Source organism: Physella acuta, unplaced genomic scaffold, assembly GCF_028476545.2.
Source record: "Physella acuta isolate Inbredline_101_S28 unplaced genomic scaffold, ASM2847654v3 ptg001425l, whole genome shotgun sequence".
NCBI classification, from domain to species: Eukaryota; Metazoa; Mollusca; class Gastropoda; family Physidae; genus Physella; species Physella acuta.
The window spans coordinates 426,821-442,097 of record NW_026732940.1 but is presented as its reverse complement, the minus strand read 5'-3'; the positions used below and the strand labels follow the sequence as shown (position 1 = coordinate 442,097).

Genomic DNA, 15,277 nt, shown 5'->3' with positions numbered 1-15,277 from the left:
CTTGAGAACAAGGCATTACTTATTACCTTGATTTACCGCAAAGGCTTGTAATAAACTAAGATTCATCCTACAAGTCAGTTGTTATACCTTTAGGACATGACCCTAAAGTATCGAAAAAACCGATTTCCTTAAGACATTTTTGTATCTCTTAAGACAATAAAATCAATAGTCGGCTGAGTGATAACCTATGTCCCAATGTGTACCGATCACAACAACACACAGTCGACACACAGTTGGGGCAAGCAGGCTGTGTTTACCAAACAAATTAATCTGGCAGGTCCCCCCCCCCCCCAGTCATATGAGCCGTGTAACTGTGGTTGGAGAGTGGCTCCTAAGTGCGGCTCATGTGAGTGGCTCGTCGGTCTTGTGCCAACAAAGACGCCGAGAGGATAGCCAAGACTTGTGTTGAGCTTGTCAATGATGTCAGGAAAATCTGACGCCGCGGGATGATTGGCACTCTTCTACTTTTCATCCGCTTCTCTCCCTTTTTATTTTAGATTCTTTCCCTTTGACTTGTCTTTAAAATATGTTTCTTTTTTTTTCCCCTGCTAGCATTTTGTCTTGGATGCTATTAATCGCTTCACACCCGTTTATCAATCCGATGAAGCTATCGCTAAACTGGATGGCATTACAAATACTGTAGGGAGAAAAAAAAAAACCCTGTTCAGTGCAAGATTTATCTGCAATCTAAAGTATGGAGCTTTAACTTGCAATCGTAGTTTTTAACCTTATTTCACAGAACATACAATAAATAGATTGCAAGCATGCAAAAACAGAGTGGGGAGGACAATAAATCACCGTTAAAAGCCCCTAGATTCTCTTCATTAGGGACGGAAAAACCAATGAAAAGAAAGGGTTCGTGTCATTCCGAGACGAATTAATCTCGTGCTTTCACGCCGAATCCCGAATAAACCATTTTGCGAGAACGAGGCGAGAGAAATTGAGTAACACTTATAAAAGAAAAAAAAGAGGGGTGTGGGGTGGGGTGGAGTGTTCTGACTCGGGCGTGTGCCTCATTACTTTTACTGCCTCACCCCGGGACTGTGGAGATACCAAGGCCACCCCTGGTCGTTTCAAAGTTTAAATTTAGCACTTTATCTTTATATCTTCAATTCGAATTCTTGTGACAAATTTCAAATTTTTATTGTAAAAAATATATTAATTAAATATTTCGGTAAATTATGTTTTTCTTCTTTTATCCTACATCTTAGCTTGCAACATACAAGTATGTTTCGTCAAGTTTACAAAGTGCTGGTAAAACTCAGAAGCAGTACTACATCCAACTCAACTCACATCGACCCTCATTCATTTCCCAACCCCCACCCCCTCAATCCCCCACCCCTCTTTTATTCACATATACCCATTCTCTCATCCCATCCTTCTTAAAAACCCCAGTCCATTTCATCAGAAGCGAATTTCTCTTGGCCTCCCCGTATGTACGCTACCACCAGAAATGGAGCCTCCAACCAATAAAATCACCGGCCACGAAAGGCATAAATCAGACCACAACTCCAAAAATTAATTTTCCATTCTTTGCCGGCTCTTGTCCATACCGCCGGCTGGGATCCCTTTGGAATTGGGCCTTTAGCCGGAGATGATGACGGCGTCTTTTATGGGTTGGCTCCCTTCGATCGTATGGCGCAGGGTCGTTGGTGAAAGACTGTGTGACGTCTCTTTTTGTGTTTTATACGTCCATCACGGCCAAGATTGGTCCGGCAAGGTCTGGCCGTCCAACTCAAGTCAGATTGATCCGCTGGCCATTTTTTACTGTATCGTGTTGGATCAGTTGGGATCTTGGGCAGGATTTAGATGGGTGGAACTTGGGTGCATGTCGGGGGTAGGGGCTTGTTGGGGAATGTCGGGAGTAGGAGTTTGTTGGGGGAATGTCGGGAGTAGGAGTTTGTTGGGGGAATGTCGGGAGTAGGAGTTTGTTGGGGGAATGTCGGGAGTAGGAGTTTGTTGGGGGAATGTCGGGAGTAGGAGTTTGTTGGGGGAATGTCGGGAGTAGGAGTTTGTTGGGGGAATGTCGGGAGTAGGAGTTTGTTGGGGAATGTCGGGAGTAGGAGTTTGTTGGGGGAATGTCGGGAGTAGGAGTTTGTTGGGGAATGTCGGGAGTAGGAGTTTGTTGGGGGAATGTCGGGAGTAGGAGTTTGTTGGGGGAATGTCGGGAGTAGGAGTTTGTTGGGGGAATGTCGGGAGTAGGAGTTTGTTGGGGGAATGTCGGGAGTAGGAGTTTGTTGGGGAATGTCGGGAGTAGGAGTTTGTTGGGGGAATGTCGGGAGTAGGAGTTTGTTGGGGGAATGTCGGGTGTAGGGGTTTGTTGGGGGAATGTCGGGAGTAGGGGTTTGTTGGGGGAATGTCGGGAGTAGGAGTTTGTTGGGGGAATGTCGGGAGTAGGAGTTTGTTGGGGAATGTCGGGAGTAGGAGTTTGTTGGGGGAATGTTTTTGTTGGGAGTAGGAGTTTGTTGGGGGAATGTCGGGAGTAGGAGTTTGTTGGGGGAATGTTTTTGTTGGGAGTAGGAGTTTGTTGGGGGAATGTCGGGAGTAGGAGTTTGTTGGGGGAATGTTTTTGTTGGGAGTAGGAGTTTGTTGGGGGAATGTCGGGAGTAGGAGTTTGTTGGGGGAATGTCGGGAGTAGGAGTTTGTTGGGGGAATGTCGGGAGTAGGAGTTTGTTGGGGGAATGTCGGGAGTAGGAGTTTGTTGGGGAATGTTTTTGTCGGGAGTAGGAGTTTGTTGGGGGAATGTCGGGAGTAGGAGTTTGTTGGGGAATGTTTTTGTCGGGAGTAGGAGTTTGTTGGGGGAATGTTTTTGTCGGGAGTAGGAGTTTGTTGGGGGAATGTTTTTGTCGGGAGTAGGAGTTTGTTGGGGGAATGTCGGGAGTAGGAGTTTGTTGGGGGAATGTCGGGAGTAGGAGTTTGTTGGGGAATGTTTTTGTCGGGAGTAGGAGTTTGTTGGGGGAATGTTTTTGTCGGGAGTAGGAGTTTGTTGGGGGAATGTCGGGAGTAGGAGTTTGTTGGGGGAATGTTTTTGTCGGGAGTAGGAGTTTGTTGGGGGAATGTTTTTGTCGGGAGTAGGAGTTTGTTGGGGGAATGTCGGGAGTAGGAGTTTGTTGGGGGAATGTCGGGAGTAGGAGTTTGTTGGGGGAATGTCGGGAGTAGGAGTTTGTTGGGGAATGTTTTTGTCGGGAGTAGGAGTTTGTTGGGGGGAATGTGTTTGTTGGGAGTAGGAGTTTGTTGGGGGAATGTCGGGAGTAGGAGTTTGTTGGGGGAATGTCGGGAGTAGGAGTTTGTTGGGGGAATGTCGGGAGTAGGAGTTTGTTGGGGGAATGTCGGGAGTAGGAGTTTGTTGGGGGAATGTCGGGAGTAGGAGTTTGTTGGGGGAATGTCGGGAGTAGGAGTTTGTTGGGGAATGTTTTTGTCGGGAGTAGGAGTTTGTTGGGGGAATGTCGGGAGTAGGAGTTTGTTGGGGGAATGTCGGGAGTAGGAGTTTGTTGGGGAATGTTTTTGTCGGGAGTAGGAGTTTGTTGGGGGAATGTTTTTGTCGGGAGTAGGAGTTTGTTGGGGGAATGTCGGGAGTAGGAGTTTGTTGGGGGAATGTCGGGAGTAGGAGTTTGTTGGGGGAATGTCGGGAGTAGGAGTTTGTTGGGGAATGTTTTTGTCGGGAGTAGGAGTTTGTTGGGGGAATGTTTTTGTCGGGAGTAGGAGTTTGTTGGGGGAATGTTTTTGTCGGGAGTAGGAGTTTGTTGGGGGAATGTCGGGAGTAGGAATTTGTTGGGGGAATGTTTTTGTCGGGAGTAGGAGTTTGTTGGGGGAATGTTTTTGTCGGGAGTAGGAAATTGGTCGGGAAAGTTTTTGTCGGGGAGAAGTTGGTAGATGATAAAATGGTCGGGTAAGGAGGTGGTCGGGTAACATGGTCGGGTAAGGAGGTGGTCGGGTAAGGAGATGGTCGGGTAAATAGATGATAGAGTGAGATGGTCGGGTAAGGAGATGGTCCTGGTAATTACACCAACACAGTTTGTACCCAACTCACGAAATGTAATGTTCCATTCAGTGCTAAGCTCCCAGCTGTAACTTTATCTATTTTTCGGTGCTAAGCTCAAAGCTCATAGTTTTTCGGTGCCAAGCTCATAGCTCAATCTCTATTTTTTTGGTACTAAGCTCATAGCTACAGCGTTATCTATTTTTCAATGCTAACCTCCTAGCTGTATATTTATCTATTTTGCGGTGCTAAGCTCATAGTTTATCAATCTTAAGCTCAGAGCTCATAGTTTCTCAGAACCTAAAATCACACTGAACGAACCACCAGGTGAAAACAAGGAACGATAACTCTCCTGCGATCATCTACGATAAAACCACAAAGCGAGGACAAGCCGGCTCGAGTTGTCTTCCCAGCCTTTGAAATGAACACCGCGCCGACACAGGGGCCGCTACTAGGTGACGTTACCTACACGGGTGATTCAGGCCAGCAGATAGCCATTTAGACCAGTCCTGCGCCAGCTTGTGACCCGTCATTCGAGACTCAGACACCGAAACCTCGGAGATAACGAAATTCGTCGTAAAAATACAAAATGGCGCTCCGGGGGATTCTAACTTAATTAGCTTAATACATCTAGGAAAAAATGGTGAAATATGAATGTAGGGTTGGGATAAGATTATTTTTGTTCTATAAATAAAACAACAACATATTTTTATTTTTTTACAGTGTGAAAAATACATTTTGAAATTAAAATTCGCGTGTTTGCGAGAAAAAGAAAATTGGAGCAGACATTGTTACAAATGGAAGTCTGACATTTGGTGTGTTTTTAACACTTTAACTAGCGAGGACAACAACCTATCAGACCTGAGCGTGAAAAGAGTGGATTGAGATGTTTGTTGGACCTAGACTTGAAAAAGAAACGTTAACGAAATAAATTAATAAATACGAGCCGACCCGCAGCGTATTATACGCCGCTATTTAGTTGTTTTATTTTCTACTTTTCAGTAATTCATAATTTGTGAATTCGACAGTACCAATGCTGCCACTGAAAATATTTGCTTTAAATGGGTGGGGGGTGGTAGTGATAGAGAGGGGACTGCAAGGAGGCGCTTGCAGCTTGTTTTCTAACTGATCCCAGAAGAGAATTATATATATAGATCATGGTTGAAATTATACACTATGCGTTATCCAACATACAACGTTATGTTATCTAGCTAGTGCATGTTGCGTTGACGTAACCATGTATGTGTATTTACTATGTAGGCTCGCTTCGCATATTCTTATATGTGTATGTTTCTCTACACAGTTACATAGGAAATATTGTACTTCAGTGTTATTTTTGTGTGTGGTCATATTGTAAATGTTTTATTGATGAAAGTATTACACACGTATAGTGCAATAAACAACTGAGTTGATGTGCCGTGTTTCAGTGTCGATGCTGTTGTGTCATATAATTACCATACTGTGATAGTATGTAATGTAGAAGGTGTGCTCGTTGACTATAATGATAAGGCTGGGTACGGATTGAAGTTGCCAGGATTAAAAGCTGGACGTGTTGGTGGATGTGTTGGTGGATGTGTTGGTGGATGTGTTGGTGGATGTGTTGGTGGATGTGTTGGTGGATGTGTTGGTGGATGTGTTGGTGGATGTGTTGGTGGATGTGTTGGTGGATGTGTTGGTGGATGTGTTGGTGGATGTGTTGGTGGATGTGTTGGTGGATGTGTTGGTGATATGTGCTGGATGATATAGACCTGCTAATGATCACCCTACTAAAATTGTACGACGAACGATACTCCAGACAACAATATTGCCATCCATGACACTCATAAGAAGAAAACCCCTATTTAAGACAAACAAGCGAGGACAATCAGATCTAGAAATTTCGAACCAGATATTCGGTGTCGAGTTCAAAAGTCTCAATCCATCTTACGGCCGTTGGCAATTTGTCTTTTTGTCAATGTTGACACGAAAAGTAGCCCGTGCCACGTGACAGGAAGTGTCACGTTGCCGTGATCCTGCTGGTAGCTGGTGTGTGATCAAGTTGTGATCACTGCCCCCCCCCCCACCCCCCCTGTACGGCTGATACATAGGGGCGCGTGTCGAGCGGTCGTTGTTGTCGGGTTCTAGCAATTCACCTACACGACTATAATCATACACTAACAACAGCATCAATCAAATAACAACAGTTCCAACAACAATTTGGCTCGGGCGTTGCTCTTTTTTTTTTAACGATTTTTGACATCGGTATAGATAATGATATCTTTACATTTCAAATGTCTTAATTTATAGCTGTATACTTTTAAAATAAATGCCGTAAAATATGTATAAAAAGAGATTAGTTGCGAAAACAAATAATTAACATGAGCCCTAATCGAAAGCCGTTTGAAGGTTTGGATTCATTTGGTATAATAATACAGATCTCAGAATAGTTTCTTCGTTGGCTGAGCTAACGTACAGTTAATCAGAAACAATCTAGCATATGTAAACAATAAAAACAATGTGTTAGTAACTAGTTTTCTATTTTGGCTCGATTATGTTGTGTAACAAAATATCTCAGTGTATTGCTACAAAAGGGAGAGACGAAAGTATCCGGCTTTATATTGGACGGGATTTACTAGTGATGAGTGCATGCGATTATAAGGTGGTTATCACCAAGCTTGTGTGTGTCGAGTGGCCATCCCACTGACCAGTTCCTACACGTCTCCACTGACCAGTTCCTACACGTCTCCACTGACCAGCTCCTACACGTCTCCACTGACCAGCTCCTACACGTCTCCACTGACCAGCTCCTACACGTCTCCACTGACCAGCTCCCACACGTCTCCACTGACCAGTTCCTACACGTCTCCACTGACCAGCTCATGTTCCACTGACCAGCTCCTACACGTCTCCACTGACCAGCTCCTACACGTCTCCACTGACCAGCTCCTACACGTCTCCACTGACCAGTTCCTACACGTCTCCACTGACCAGTTCCTACACGTCTCCACTGACCAGCTCCTACACGTCTCCACTGACCAGCTCCTACACGTCTCCACTGACCAGCTCCTACACGTTTCCACTGACCAGCTCATGTTCCACTGACCAGCTCCTACACGTCTCCACTGTCCAGCTCCTACACGTCTCCACTGACCAGCTCCTACACGTCTCCACTGACCAGCTCCTACACGTCTCCACTGACCAGCTCATGTTCCACTGACCAGCTCCTACACGTCTCCACTGACCAGCTCCTACACGTCTCCACTGACCAGCTCATGTTCCACTGACCAGCTCCTACACGTCTCCACTGACCAGCTCCTACACGTCTCTACTGACCAGCTCATGTTCCACTGACCAGCTCCTACACGTCTCCACTGACCAGCTCCTACACGTCTCAACTGACCAGCTCCTACACGTCTCAACTGACCAGCTCCTACACGTCTCCACTGACAAGCTCCTACACGTCTCCACTGACCAGCTCATGTTCCACTGACCAGCTCCTACACGTCTCCACTGACCAGCTCCTACACGTCTCAACTGACCAGCTCCTACACGTCTCCACTGACCAGCTCCTACACGTCTCCACTGACTAGCTCATGTTCCACTGACCAGCTCATGTTCCACTGACCAGCTCCTACACGTCTCCACTGACCAGCTCCTACACGTCTCAACTGACCAGCTCCTAAACGTCTCAACTGACCAGCTCCTACACGTCTCTACTGACCAGCTCCTACACGTCTCCACTGACCAGATCCTACACTTCTATACTGACCAGCTCCTACACTTCTATACTGACCAGCTCATGTTCCTACACGTCTCCACTGACCAGCTCCTACACTTCTATACTGACTAGCTCATGTTCCACTGACCAGCTCTCCACTGACCAGCCCCTACACGTCTCCACTGACCAGCTCCTACACGTCTCCACTGACCAGCTCCTACATGTCTCCATTGACAAGCTCCTACACGTCTCTACTGACCAGCTCCTACACGTCTCCACTGACCAGCTCCTACATGTCTCCACTGACCAGCTCCTACACGTCTCCTCTGACCAGCTCCCACACGTCTCCACTGACCAGCTCCTACACGTCTCCACTGACCAGCTCCTACACGTCTCCACTGACCAGCTCCTACACGTCTCCACTGACCAGTTCATGTTCCACTGACCAGCTCCTACACGTCTCCACTGACAAGCTCCTACACGTCTCTACTGACCAGCTCATGTCCCACTGACCAGCTCCTACACGTCTCCACTGACCAGCTCCTACACGTCTCCACTGACCAGCTCCTACACGTCTCCACTAACCAGCTCCTACACGTCTCCACTGACCAGCTCCTACACGTCTCCACTGACCAGCTCCTACACGTCTCCACTGACCAGTTCATGTTCCACTGACCAGCTTCTACACGTCTTCACTGACCAGCTCCTACACGTCTCCACTGACCAGCTCCTACACGTCTCCATTGACCAGCTCCTACACGTCTCCACTGACCAGCTCCTACACGTCTCCACTGACCAGCTCCTACACGTCTCCACTGTCCAGCTCCTACACGTCTCCATTGACCAGCTCCTACACGTCTCCACTGACCAGCTCCTACACGTCTCCACTGACCAGCTCCTACACGTCTCCACTGACCAGCTCCTACACGTCTCCACTGACCAGCTCCTACACGTCTCCACTGACCAGCTCCTACACGTCTCCACTGACCAGCTCCTACACGTCTCCACTGACCAGCTCCTACACGTCTCCACTGACCAGCTCCTACACGTCTCCACTGACCAGCTCCTACACGTCTCCACTGACCAGCTCCTACACGTCTCCACTGACCAGCTCTTACACGTCTCCACTGACCAGCTCCAACACGTCTCTACTGACCAGCTCATGTTCCACTGACCAGCTCCTACACGTCTCCACTGACCAGCTCATGTTCCACTGACCAGCTCCTACACGTCTCCACTGACCAGCTCCTACACGTCTCCACTGACCAGTTCCTACACGTCTCCACTGACCAGCTCCTACACGTCTCCACTGACTAGCTCCTACACGTCTCCACTGACCAGCTCCTACACGTCTCCACTGACCAGCTCATGTTCCACTGACCAGCTCCTACACGTCTCCACTGACCAGCTCCTACACGTCTCCACTGACCAGCTCCTACACGTCTCCACTGACCAGCTCTTACACGTCTCCACTGACCAGCTCCTACACGTCTCTACTGACCAGCTCATGTTCCACTGACCAGCTCCTACACGTCTCCACTGACCAGCTCCTACACGTCTCCACTGACCAGCTCCTACACGTCTCCACTGACCAGCTCTTACACGTCTCCACTGACCAGCTCCTACACGTCTCTACTGACCAGCTCATGTTCCACTGACCAGCTCCTACACGTCTCCACTGACCAGCTCCTACACGTCTCCACTGACCAGCTCCTACACGTCTCAACTGACCAGCTCATGTTCCACTGACCAGCTCCTACACGTCTCCACTGTCCAGCTCCTACACGTCTCCACTGACCAGCTCCTACACGTCTCCACTGACCAGCTCCTACACGTCTCAACTGACCAGCTCCTACACGTCTCAACTGACCAGCTCCTACACGTCTCTACTGACCAGCTCCTACACGTCTCCACTGACCAGCTCCTACACGTCTCCACTGACCAGCTCATGTTCCACTGACCAGCTCCTACACGTCTCCACTGTCCAGCTCCTACACGTCTCCACTGACCAGCTCCTACACGTCTCCACTGTCCAGCTCCTACACGTCTCCACTGACCAGCTCCTACACGTCTCCACTGACCAGCTCCTACACGTCTCCACTGACCAGCTCCTACACGTCTCCACTGACCAGCTCATGTTCCACTGACCAGCTCCTACACGTCTCCACTGTCCAGCTCCTACACGTCTCAACAGACCAGCTCCTACACGCCTCTACTGACCAGCTCATGTTCCACTGACCAGCTCCTACACGTCTCCACTGACCAGCTCCTACACGTCTCCACTGCCCAGCTCCTACACGTCTCAACTGACCAGCTCCTACACGTCTCTACTGACCAGCTCATGTTCCACTGACCAGCTCCTACACGTCTCCACTGACCAGCTCCTACACGTCTCCACTGACCAGCTCCTACACGTCTCAACTGACCAGCTCCTACACGTCTCTACTGACCAGCTCATGTTCCACTGACCAGCTCCTACACGTCTCCACTGACCAGCTCATGTTCCACTGACCAGCTCCTACACGTCTCCACTGACCAGCTCCTACACGTCTCCACTGACCAGCTCCTACACGTCTCCACTGACCAGCTCCTACACGTCTCCACTGACCAGCTCATGTTCCACTGACCAGTTTGATAAGGCTGACCATGTGAGATTAACGCCATCAGAAATGGGAAGCTGACGTTGTGGGGTGGGGCTGGGCCGCCGACAGTTCGAGTGGTCACGTCTCTAGAGGCCGGCAGTGGGAAGATATGGCCGGCATTTGGGGGCGTGTACCGACCGGAAGTACACGGAATTGCTGTAGTAATGGAGAGGCGGAATGGAAATTGGCCTCTGGGCTGGGGAAGGTAACGGTGGGGGAGGGGGGATTGAGGATGGACAGAGGGAAGGAGCATTAGAGGAGATGATGTCAAGTCCAGTGGCTCGATTAGGAACGAAGTTCTCTGATTATCCAATGGTCCCTCAAGCAATAAAGAGACATTCTAAAACGATGGGGTTTAAAAAATGGCAAACCTTGGCCTCTTGTATAGAGATGTTGTACCGTATAATTCGGGCCTTGAATATTTAAAGTCATAACTCTGTAGGAGAATCAATTTCATTACAGTTTGTCGTGTAGGATGTAATCCCAATTTGTAAATGCGTATTTCAGTTTCAATTTATTTATTTGAGTTTGATTGAATCATGATTGTAACTGAAGCGTTTATTATGGAATGAGCTTTACATGTTTTATACGTGTGCTGTTCTTTTCATATTAGAGTTTAAAATCTTCAAAGGTCAGTACTAAGTTATGAGTTAGGTTTTATTTTTATTTCAGTATTGTAGTGTGTGAATTGTAGCTATAAAGAGTGACTAAGTGATTGAAGGATTGAGTGACTTAGTGATTGGGTGGCTGAATAACTATGTGATTGAGTGACAGACTTACTGATGGGTGGACTTCAGTGACTGAGTCACAAAGTGACTGAATGACTCAGTGACTGAGGGATTAATTATCCACATTGTGCTGTTTACTTCTCGCTAGTTATTGTCATTTAGTGATGAGGGATAAAGCGAAATTATGGAACACTTATGTTGACATCGATATCACGGGGTAAAATACAACATCCGGGTATATGTCAGCGTGCCAAAGCCTTCTGGCTCTCTGTGTGCTAGACACACCAACATGATTCAGTGCTAGACACACCCACGTGACTCTCTGTCTGCTAGACACACCCACGTCACTGTTTGTGTGCTAGACACACCACGTAATATCGTGTGCTAGACACACCCACGTGACTCTGTGTGCCAGACACACCACGTGGCTCTCTGTGTGCTAGATACACCCACGTTATATCGTGTTCTAAACACACCACGTGATTTCGTGTGCTAGACACACCCACGTGATTATCTGTGTGCTAAACACACCCACGTTATCTCGTGTGTTAGACACACCCACATGACTCTCTGTGTTCTAGACACACCCATCCAACTACTCCCCTCTGCCGTGTCGGTGTCTGTTAACAAACCTTGAGTGGCCGACTCGGTAGCACGTTAGACACTCGCCACCTTTAAGCAGCAGATTAGAGCAGGGACGAGACCCGTGTTTATCCCCTCCATGGCCGGCTTTGTCCCCTAACTCGAGAGAGAGCTTATAAGGACGCTGGATCCAGTTCCAGCACTTTACCACCTACCTGGTATACGAGCCCCGGCTTACATTTCATAGACAAACCTCTTTAAAACTCTCATTTGAGTTATTAAAGAATTTGGGGGTGAAATATCATTTTTTTAAATGTGTTATTTTCTAAATACCAAGGTCACTAGAAGTTGTTAAAATATGGGGGGGGGGGAGAGAATTTTCATTTTTTAAAAAATATCATTTTCCAGACACCAAGGTCACATTAAAGTGTTTAAATATAGGAAGGGAGCAGTTTAACTGAACCTGGTATATTTGGAGAAGAAACTTAAAATATTTTGCTTTATGTTATATTTACATCGTGAGTTTAATTAGCCATGTTCTATAAAACTGTTTAACTCAAATTGATATTAACTTTTTGAAATTGCTAAAATGTTCTAAAAATACATCTTTCTGATAAAGAAGTAGCATTAATCTCTCTCGGGGATTGGAATTGTTAAAAATAAAAACAATGAAAGCTAAACACATGACTCAAGTAATGAATAAATGTGTTTTGAAACAAATTAGTTTACATCTTCTGGCAAAAAAAGTTTTCATGAGATCATTAGAAAGGTAGTTGGGACCATTAATCATGCAACTAGTATATGAGACCATCATCCTGGGCTAACTTGTCATATGACCATTCGGTGAGACCGTCAATTTGAGCTAGCTTATCATGTGACCAGTATTTGGGAGCATCAAACAAAAACACACATCAACAAAGCTATCACTCTGAGATTTTTCCAATATTTATATGGAAGTAAATTTTCGCAAGGCCTTGTTATGATACATTGTTTCAATACCCACAATATTTCTAGAATATATTTGACACCAAGGTTATAATTAATGGTTATTGTAAGGCTTTAAGAATAAAAGTTTTGTAATTGCCATTTTGAATCTTAGTAACAATAAGTATTGAAGTGAATTTATAGTATTATTAAGTGATACCTTACTTGAATTACATTCACTAGCATCTTTTTATAGGTTAATCTGATAATAATCAATTTTAAAATGCTATCGAATGTTGGGCATAATTTTAGTCAGAAAAACTGATAGGTCAAGATGACCCGGATGTGACCTTACCTGTCTATGGCTCCTCCATTTCCGGTATCCTGTTAGTGAATGTCTTACATGATCGTAAGACCTAAATATAATCCTTTGAAAGCACTACTGTTAGTCTAGAAATATATTCCATTAAAATCCTCTACGTGTACGTACTGCAGCCATCCAGAGAAACTGTAAGGTAGTACGGATGTCATTGTCTCACCAGCGATCATCTAAGGAAGAAGTAGAGAATAAATTTCAAATATCAGCAAGTATCAATCAATTATTTATTTATTTATTATCGTTTATTATCCTTTTGAAACCAAGACATTTTGTTTAAATAAACCGCACAAAAAATAGCTGTTTTTTTATAGTAAATGTATTTGTTGTATTAATTTAACGCATAATGTTTTGTTTGAAAATATATCTGCCAACACTAGTTTTTAAACGAGTGATTGGTGACTGCTAGCTCGTGACTACAATCTACACAGAGCAAACTAACACCCACAGGCCATGACACATGCAAATATCTTTACTTACACAAGATAAGTAAACTAAAAACATGATTTCAGGATACACGGTTTAATTTATACGCTTTAGGAAAGGTGAAACGAAAGATACTTTAAAAAAAAAAAATTAGTTTGTGTTTTCTACAAGTAAACCTAGCTGCACGTCTCAATGAAGGTGTGTCATGTGATGTCATATACTGTCATTTGATGGTCCAGCAGAGCCTGACATGACAATGACACATCTTGCAGACGTAGGAGACTTTGGACTGGATTTGTAGAAAGCTCTGATATCCTTCCGTTCACATTTTGTAATCCTATATACCCTCATAATCTCTACACTCAATACAAAATGTCCGCCACTACCACACCGTAAAAATGTCAATAAACGTCCGTTAAAACAGTCAACAAACATGGCCGCGACAGAAGGTAAACAAAAGTAAAAACCTACCTGTATCACAAAACACCGTACACTTTTTTCTCAAACTGCTGAATAAAACAGTTCCCACACAAACTACCGAAAGAAACCGTTTCTAACCGTAGTAACACGTCTAACTCGCCCAAGAGCCGGGGACAAAATGATAGAAAAGTTGAAGGAGCAAATTTATTCAGCGATTTTCTTCATTGGATCCGATTACCGTCGCGGAGTAGTTAAAATTCAGCAGCTAACGATTAACTAGTTTTTCTGGGAGGGAAGCGCATCCTTCGCTCTAATTTTCCTTGCAGACAATGAGTTAAAGACGCTCATGAATAATATAAATATGCCATTAACGTCCGCGTTTCTCCGAGGTTCCTCTGAGAGCCGTGCTTTGCTATTCCCCGACACTCCCCCACCCCCCTCCTGACACCCGGGCCCGAAGGGGGAGAGTGCAGAAGGAATTCATTCAACGTTTATTGGCATTCATCTCTGTTAGATTCTATGGGATTCGCGATTATTCAGGAATGCGATAGAGGTAATCGCTCGGAAGAGTTACCCACCGCGCATGCGTAAACAAGTAGTAAAATGGAGTAGAGTGATAGAAAAAAAAAACAACTTGCCGCTAGTCAATGAAAGTCGGATACGCAAGAGCTTCCATTTTGTTTTCTTGGATTGGAAAACTTGGACTAGAGTTCCACGCCAGCCTCTTTAAACTAGGTCAGATTTATTTTTATCTGCTTCCACCCAAGGCTAACCTAAGATAATCCAATTATGGGAGGAAGTCACTGTGTGCCATTGAGAATACTCCACGTGGGCCAGAAATAGATCACTACCAAACACAGGTTGTTTCCGCCGAAAAAAAAAGTCAGCCCAGATGAATAATTCATAACTTCACATGAACACGCGCGGGTTTTGTTTGCATTTTGACATTTTCTCGTGCATAAAATTATCCGGAAACGGTTAGCAGTGAATCGGGATTTAGCACACAAAAAAATAGTTTAAATAATGCAGGCCTTGACGTACTGTAGTCGACTGTCTTACCTGTTTGTGCATCATTTGTAGAGCGAGATCAAAGCTTATGCTATGTCTTCATTCATTCATTCAGTCAACCGTGAAAAAAAATCGCCTGAGCGTGGTGTTTGTTGTGTTGAATAGACCGTGTCAATGTATCATCGCAATACGTTAAATAAACAATTCTTTCAACACTTGCGCAGTGTAAGGTTGTTTTTTTCAACACACGCTCAGCATATAATTTTTCTTTTTTCAGTCAAGGGATTATTGTCACGGTATGTGTTTAATTAATGACGTCCAATCAACAATGACGGATGAAAAATAACAGACCAGCTGTTTGATTGGCAGGTATTGTGAGGCCATCGTACTGCAAGATTGTCGCGAGTCTAATATGGCATAACATTTTCTTGTTTATATTTTCTATTAAAATGCATATAAACATTACTTAAAATTTACAAGTCGAAAAAGCATTGT

The 15,277-nt window shown here is 45.4% G+C and overlaps 1 long non-coding RNA gene across 1 annotated transcript in view; it reads right to left on the bottom strand.

Moving 5' to 3' along the window:
- LOC131927625 (uncharacterized) overlaps window positions 1-15,277 on the bottom strand; it is a 142,058-nt gene that overhangs the window by 37,239 nt on the left and 89,542 nt on the right. The window contains exon 2 of the long non-coding RNA XR_009383668.1: window positions 12,908-13,101. This is a non-coding gene — a long non-coding RNA (uncharacterized LOC131927625). The remainder of the gene's footprint in view (window positions 1-12,907; window positions 13,102-15,277) is intronic.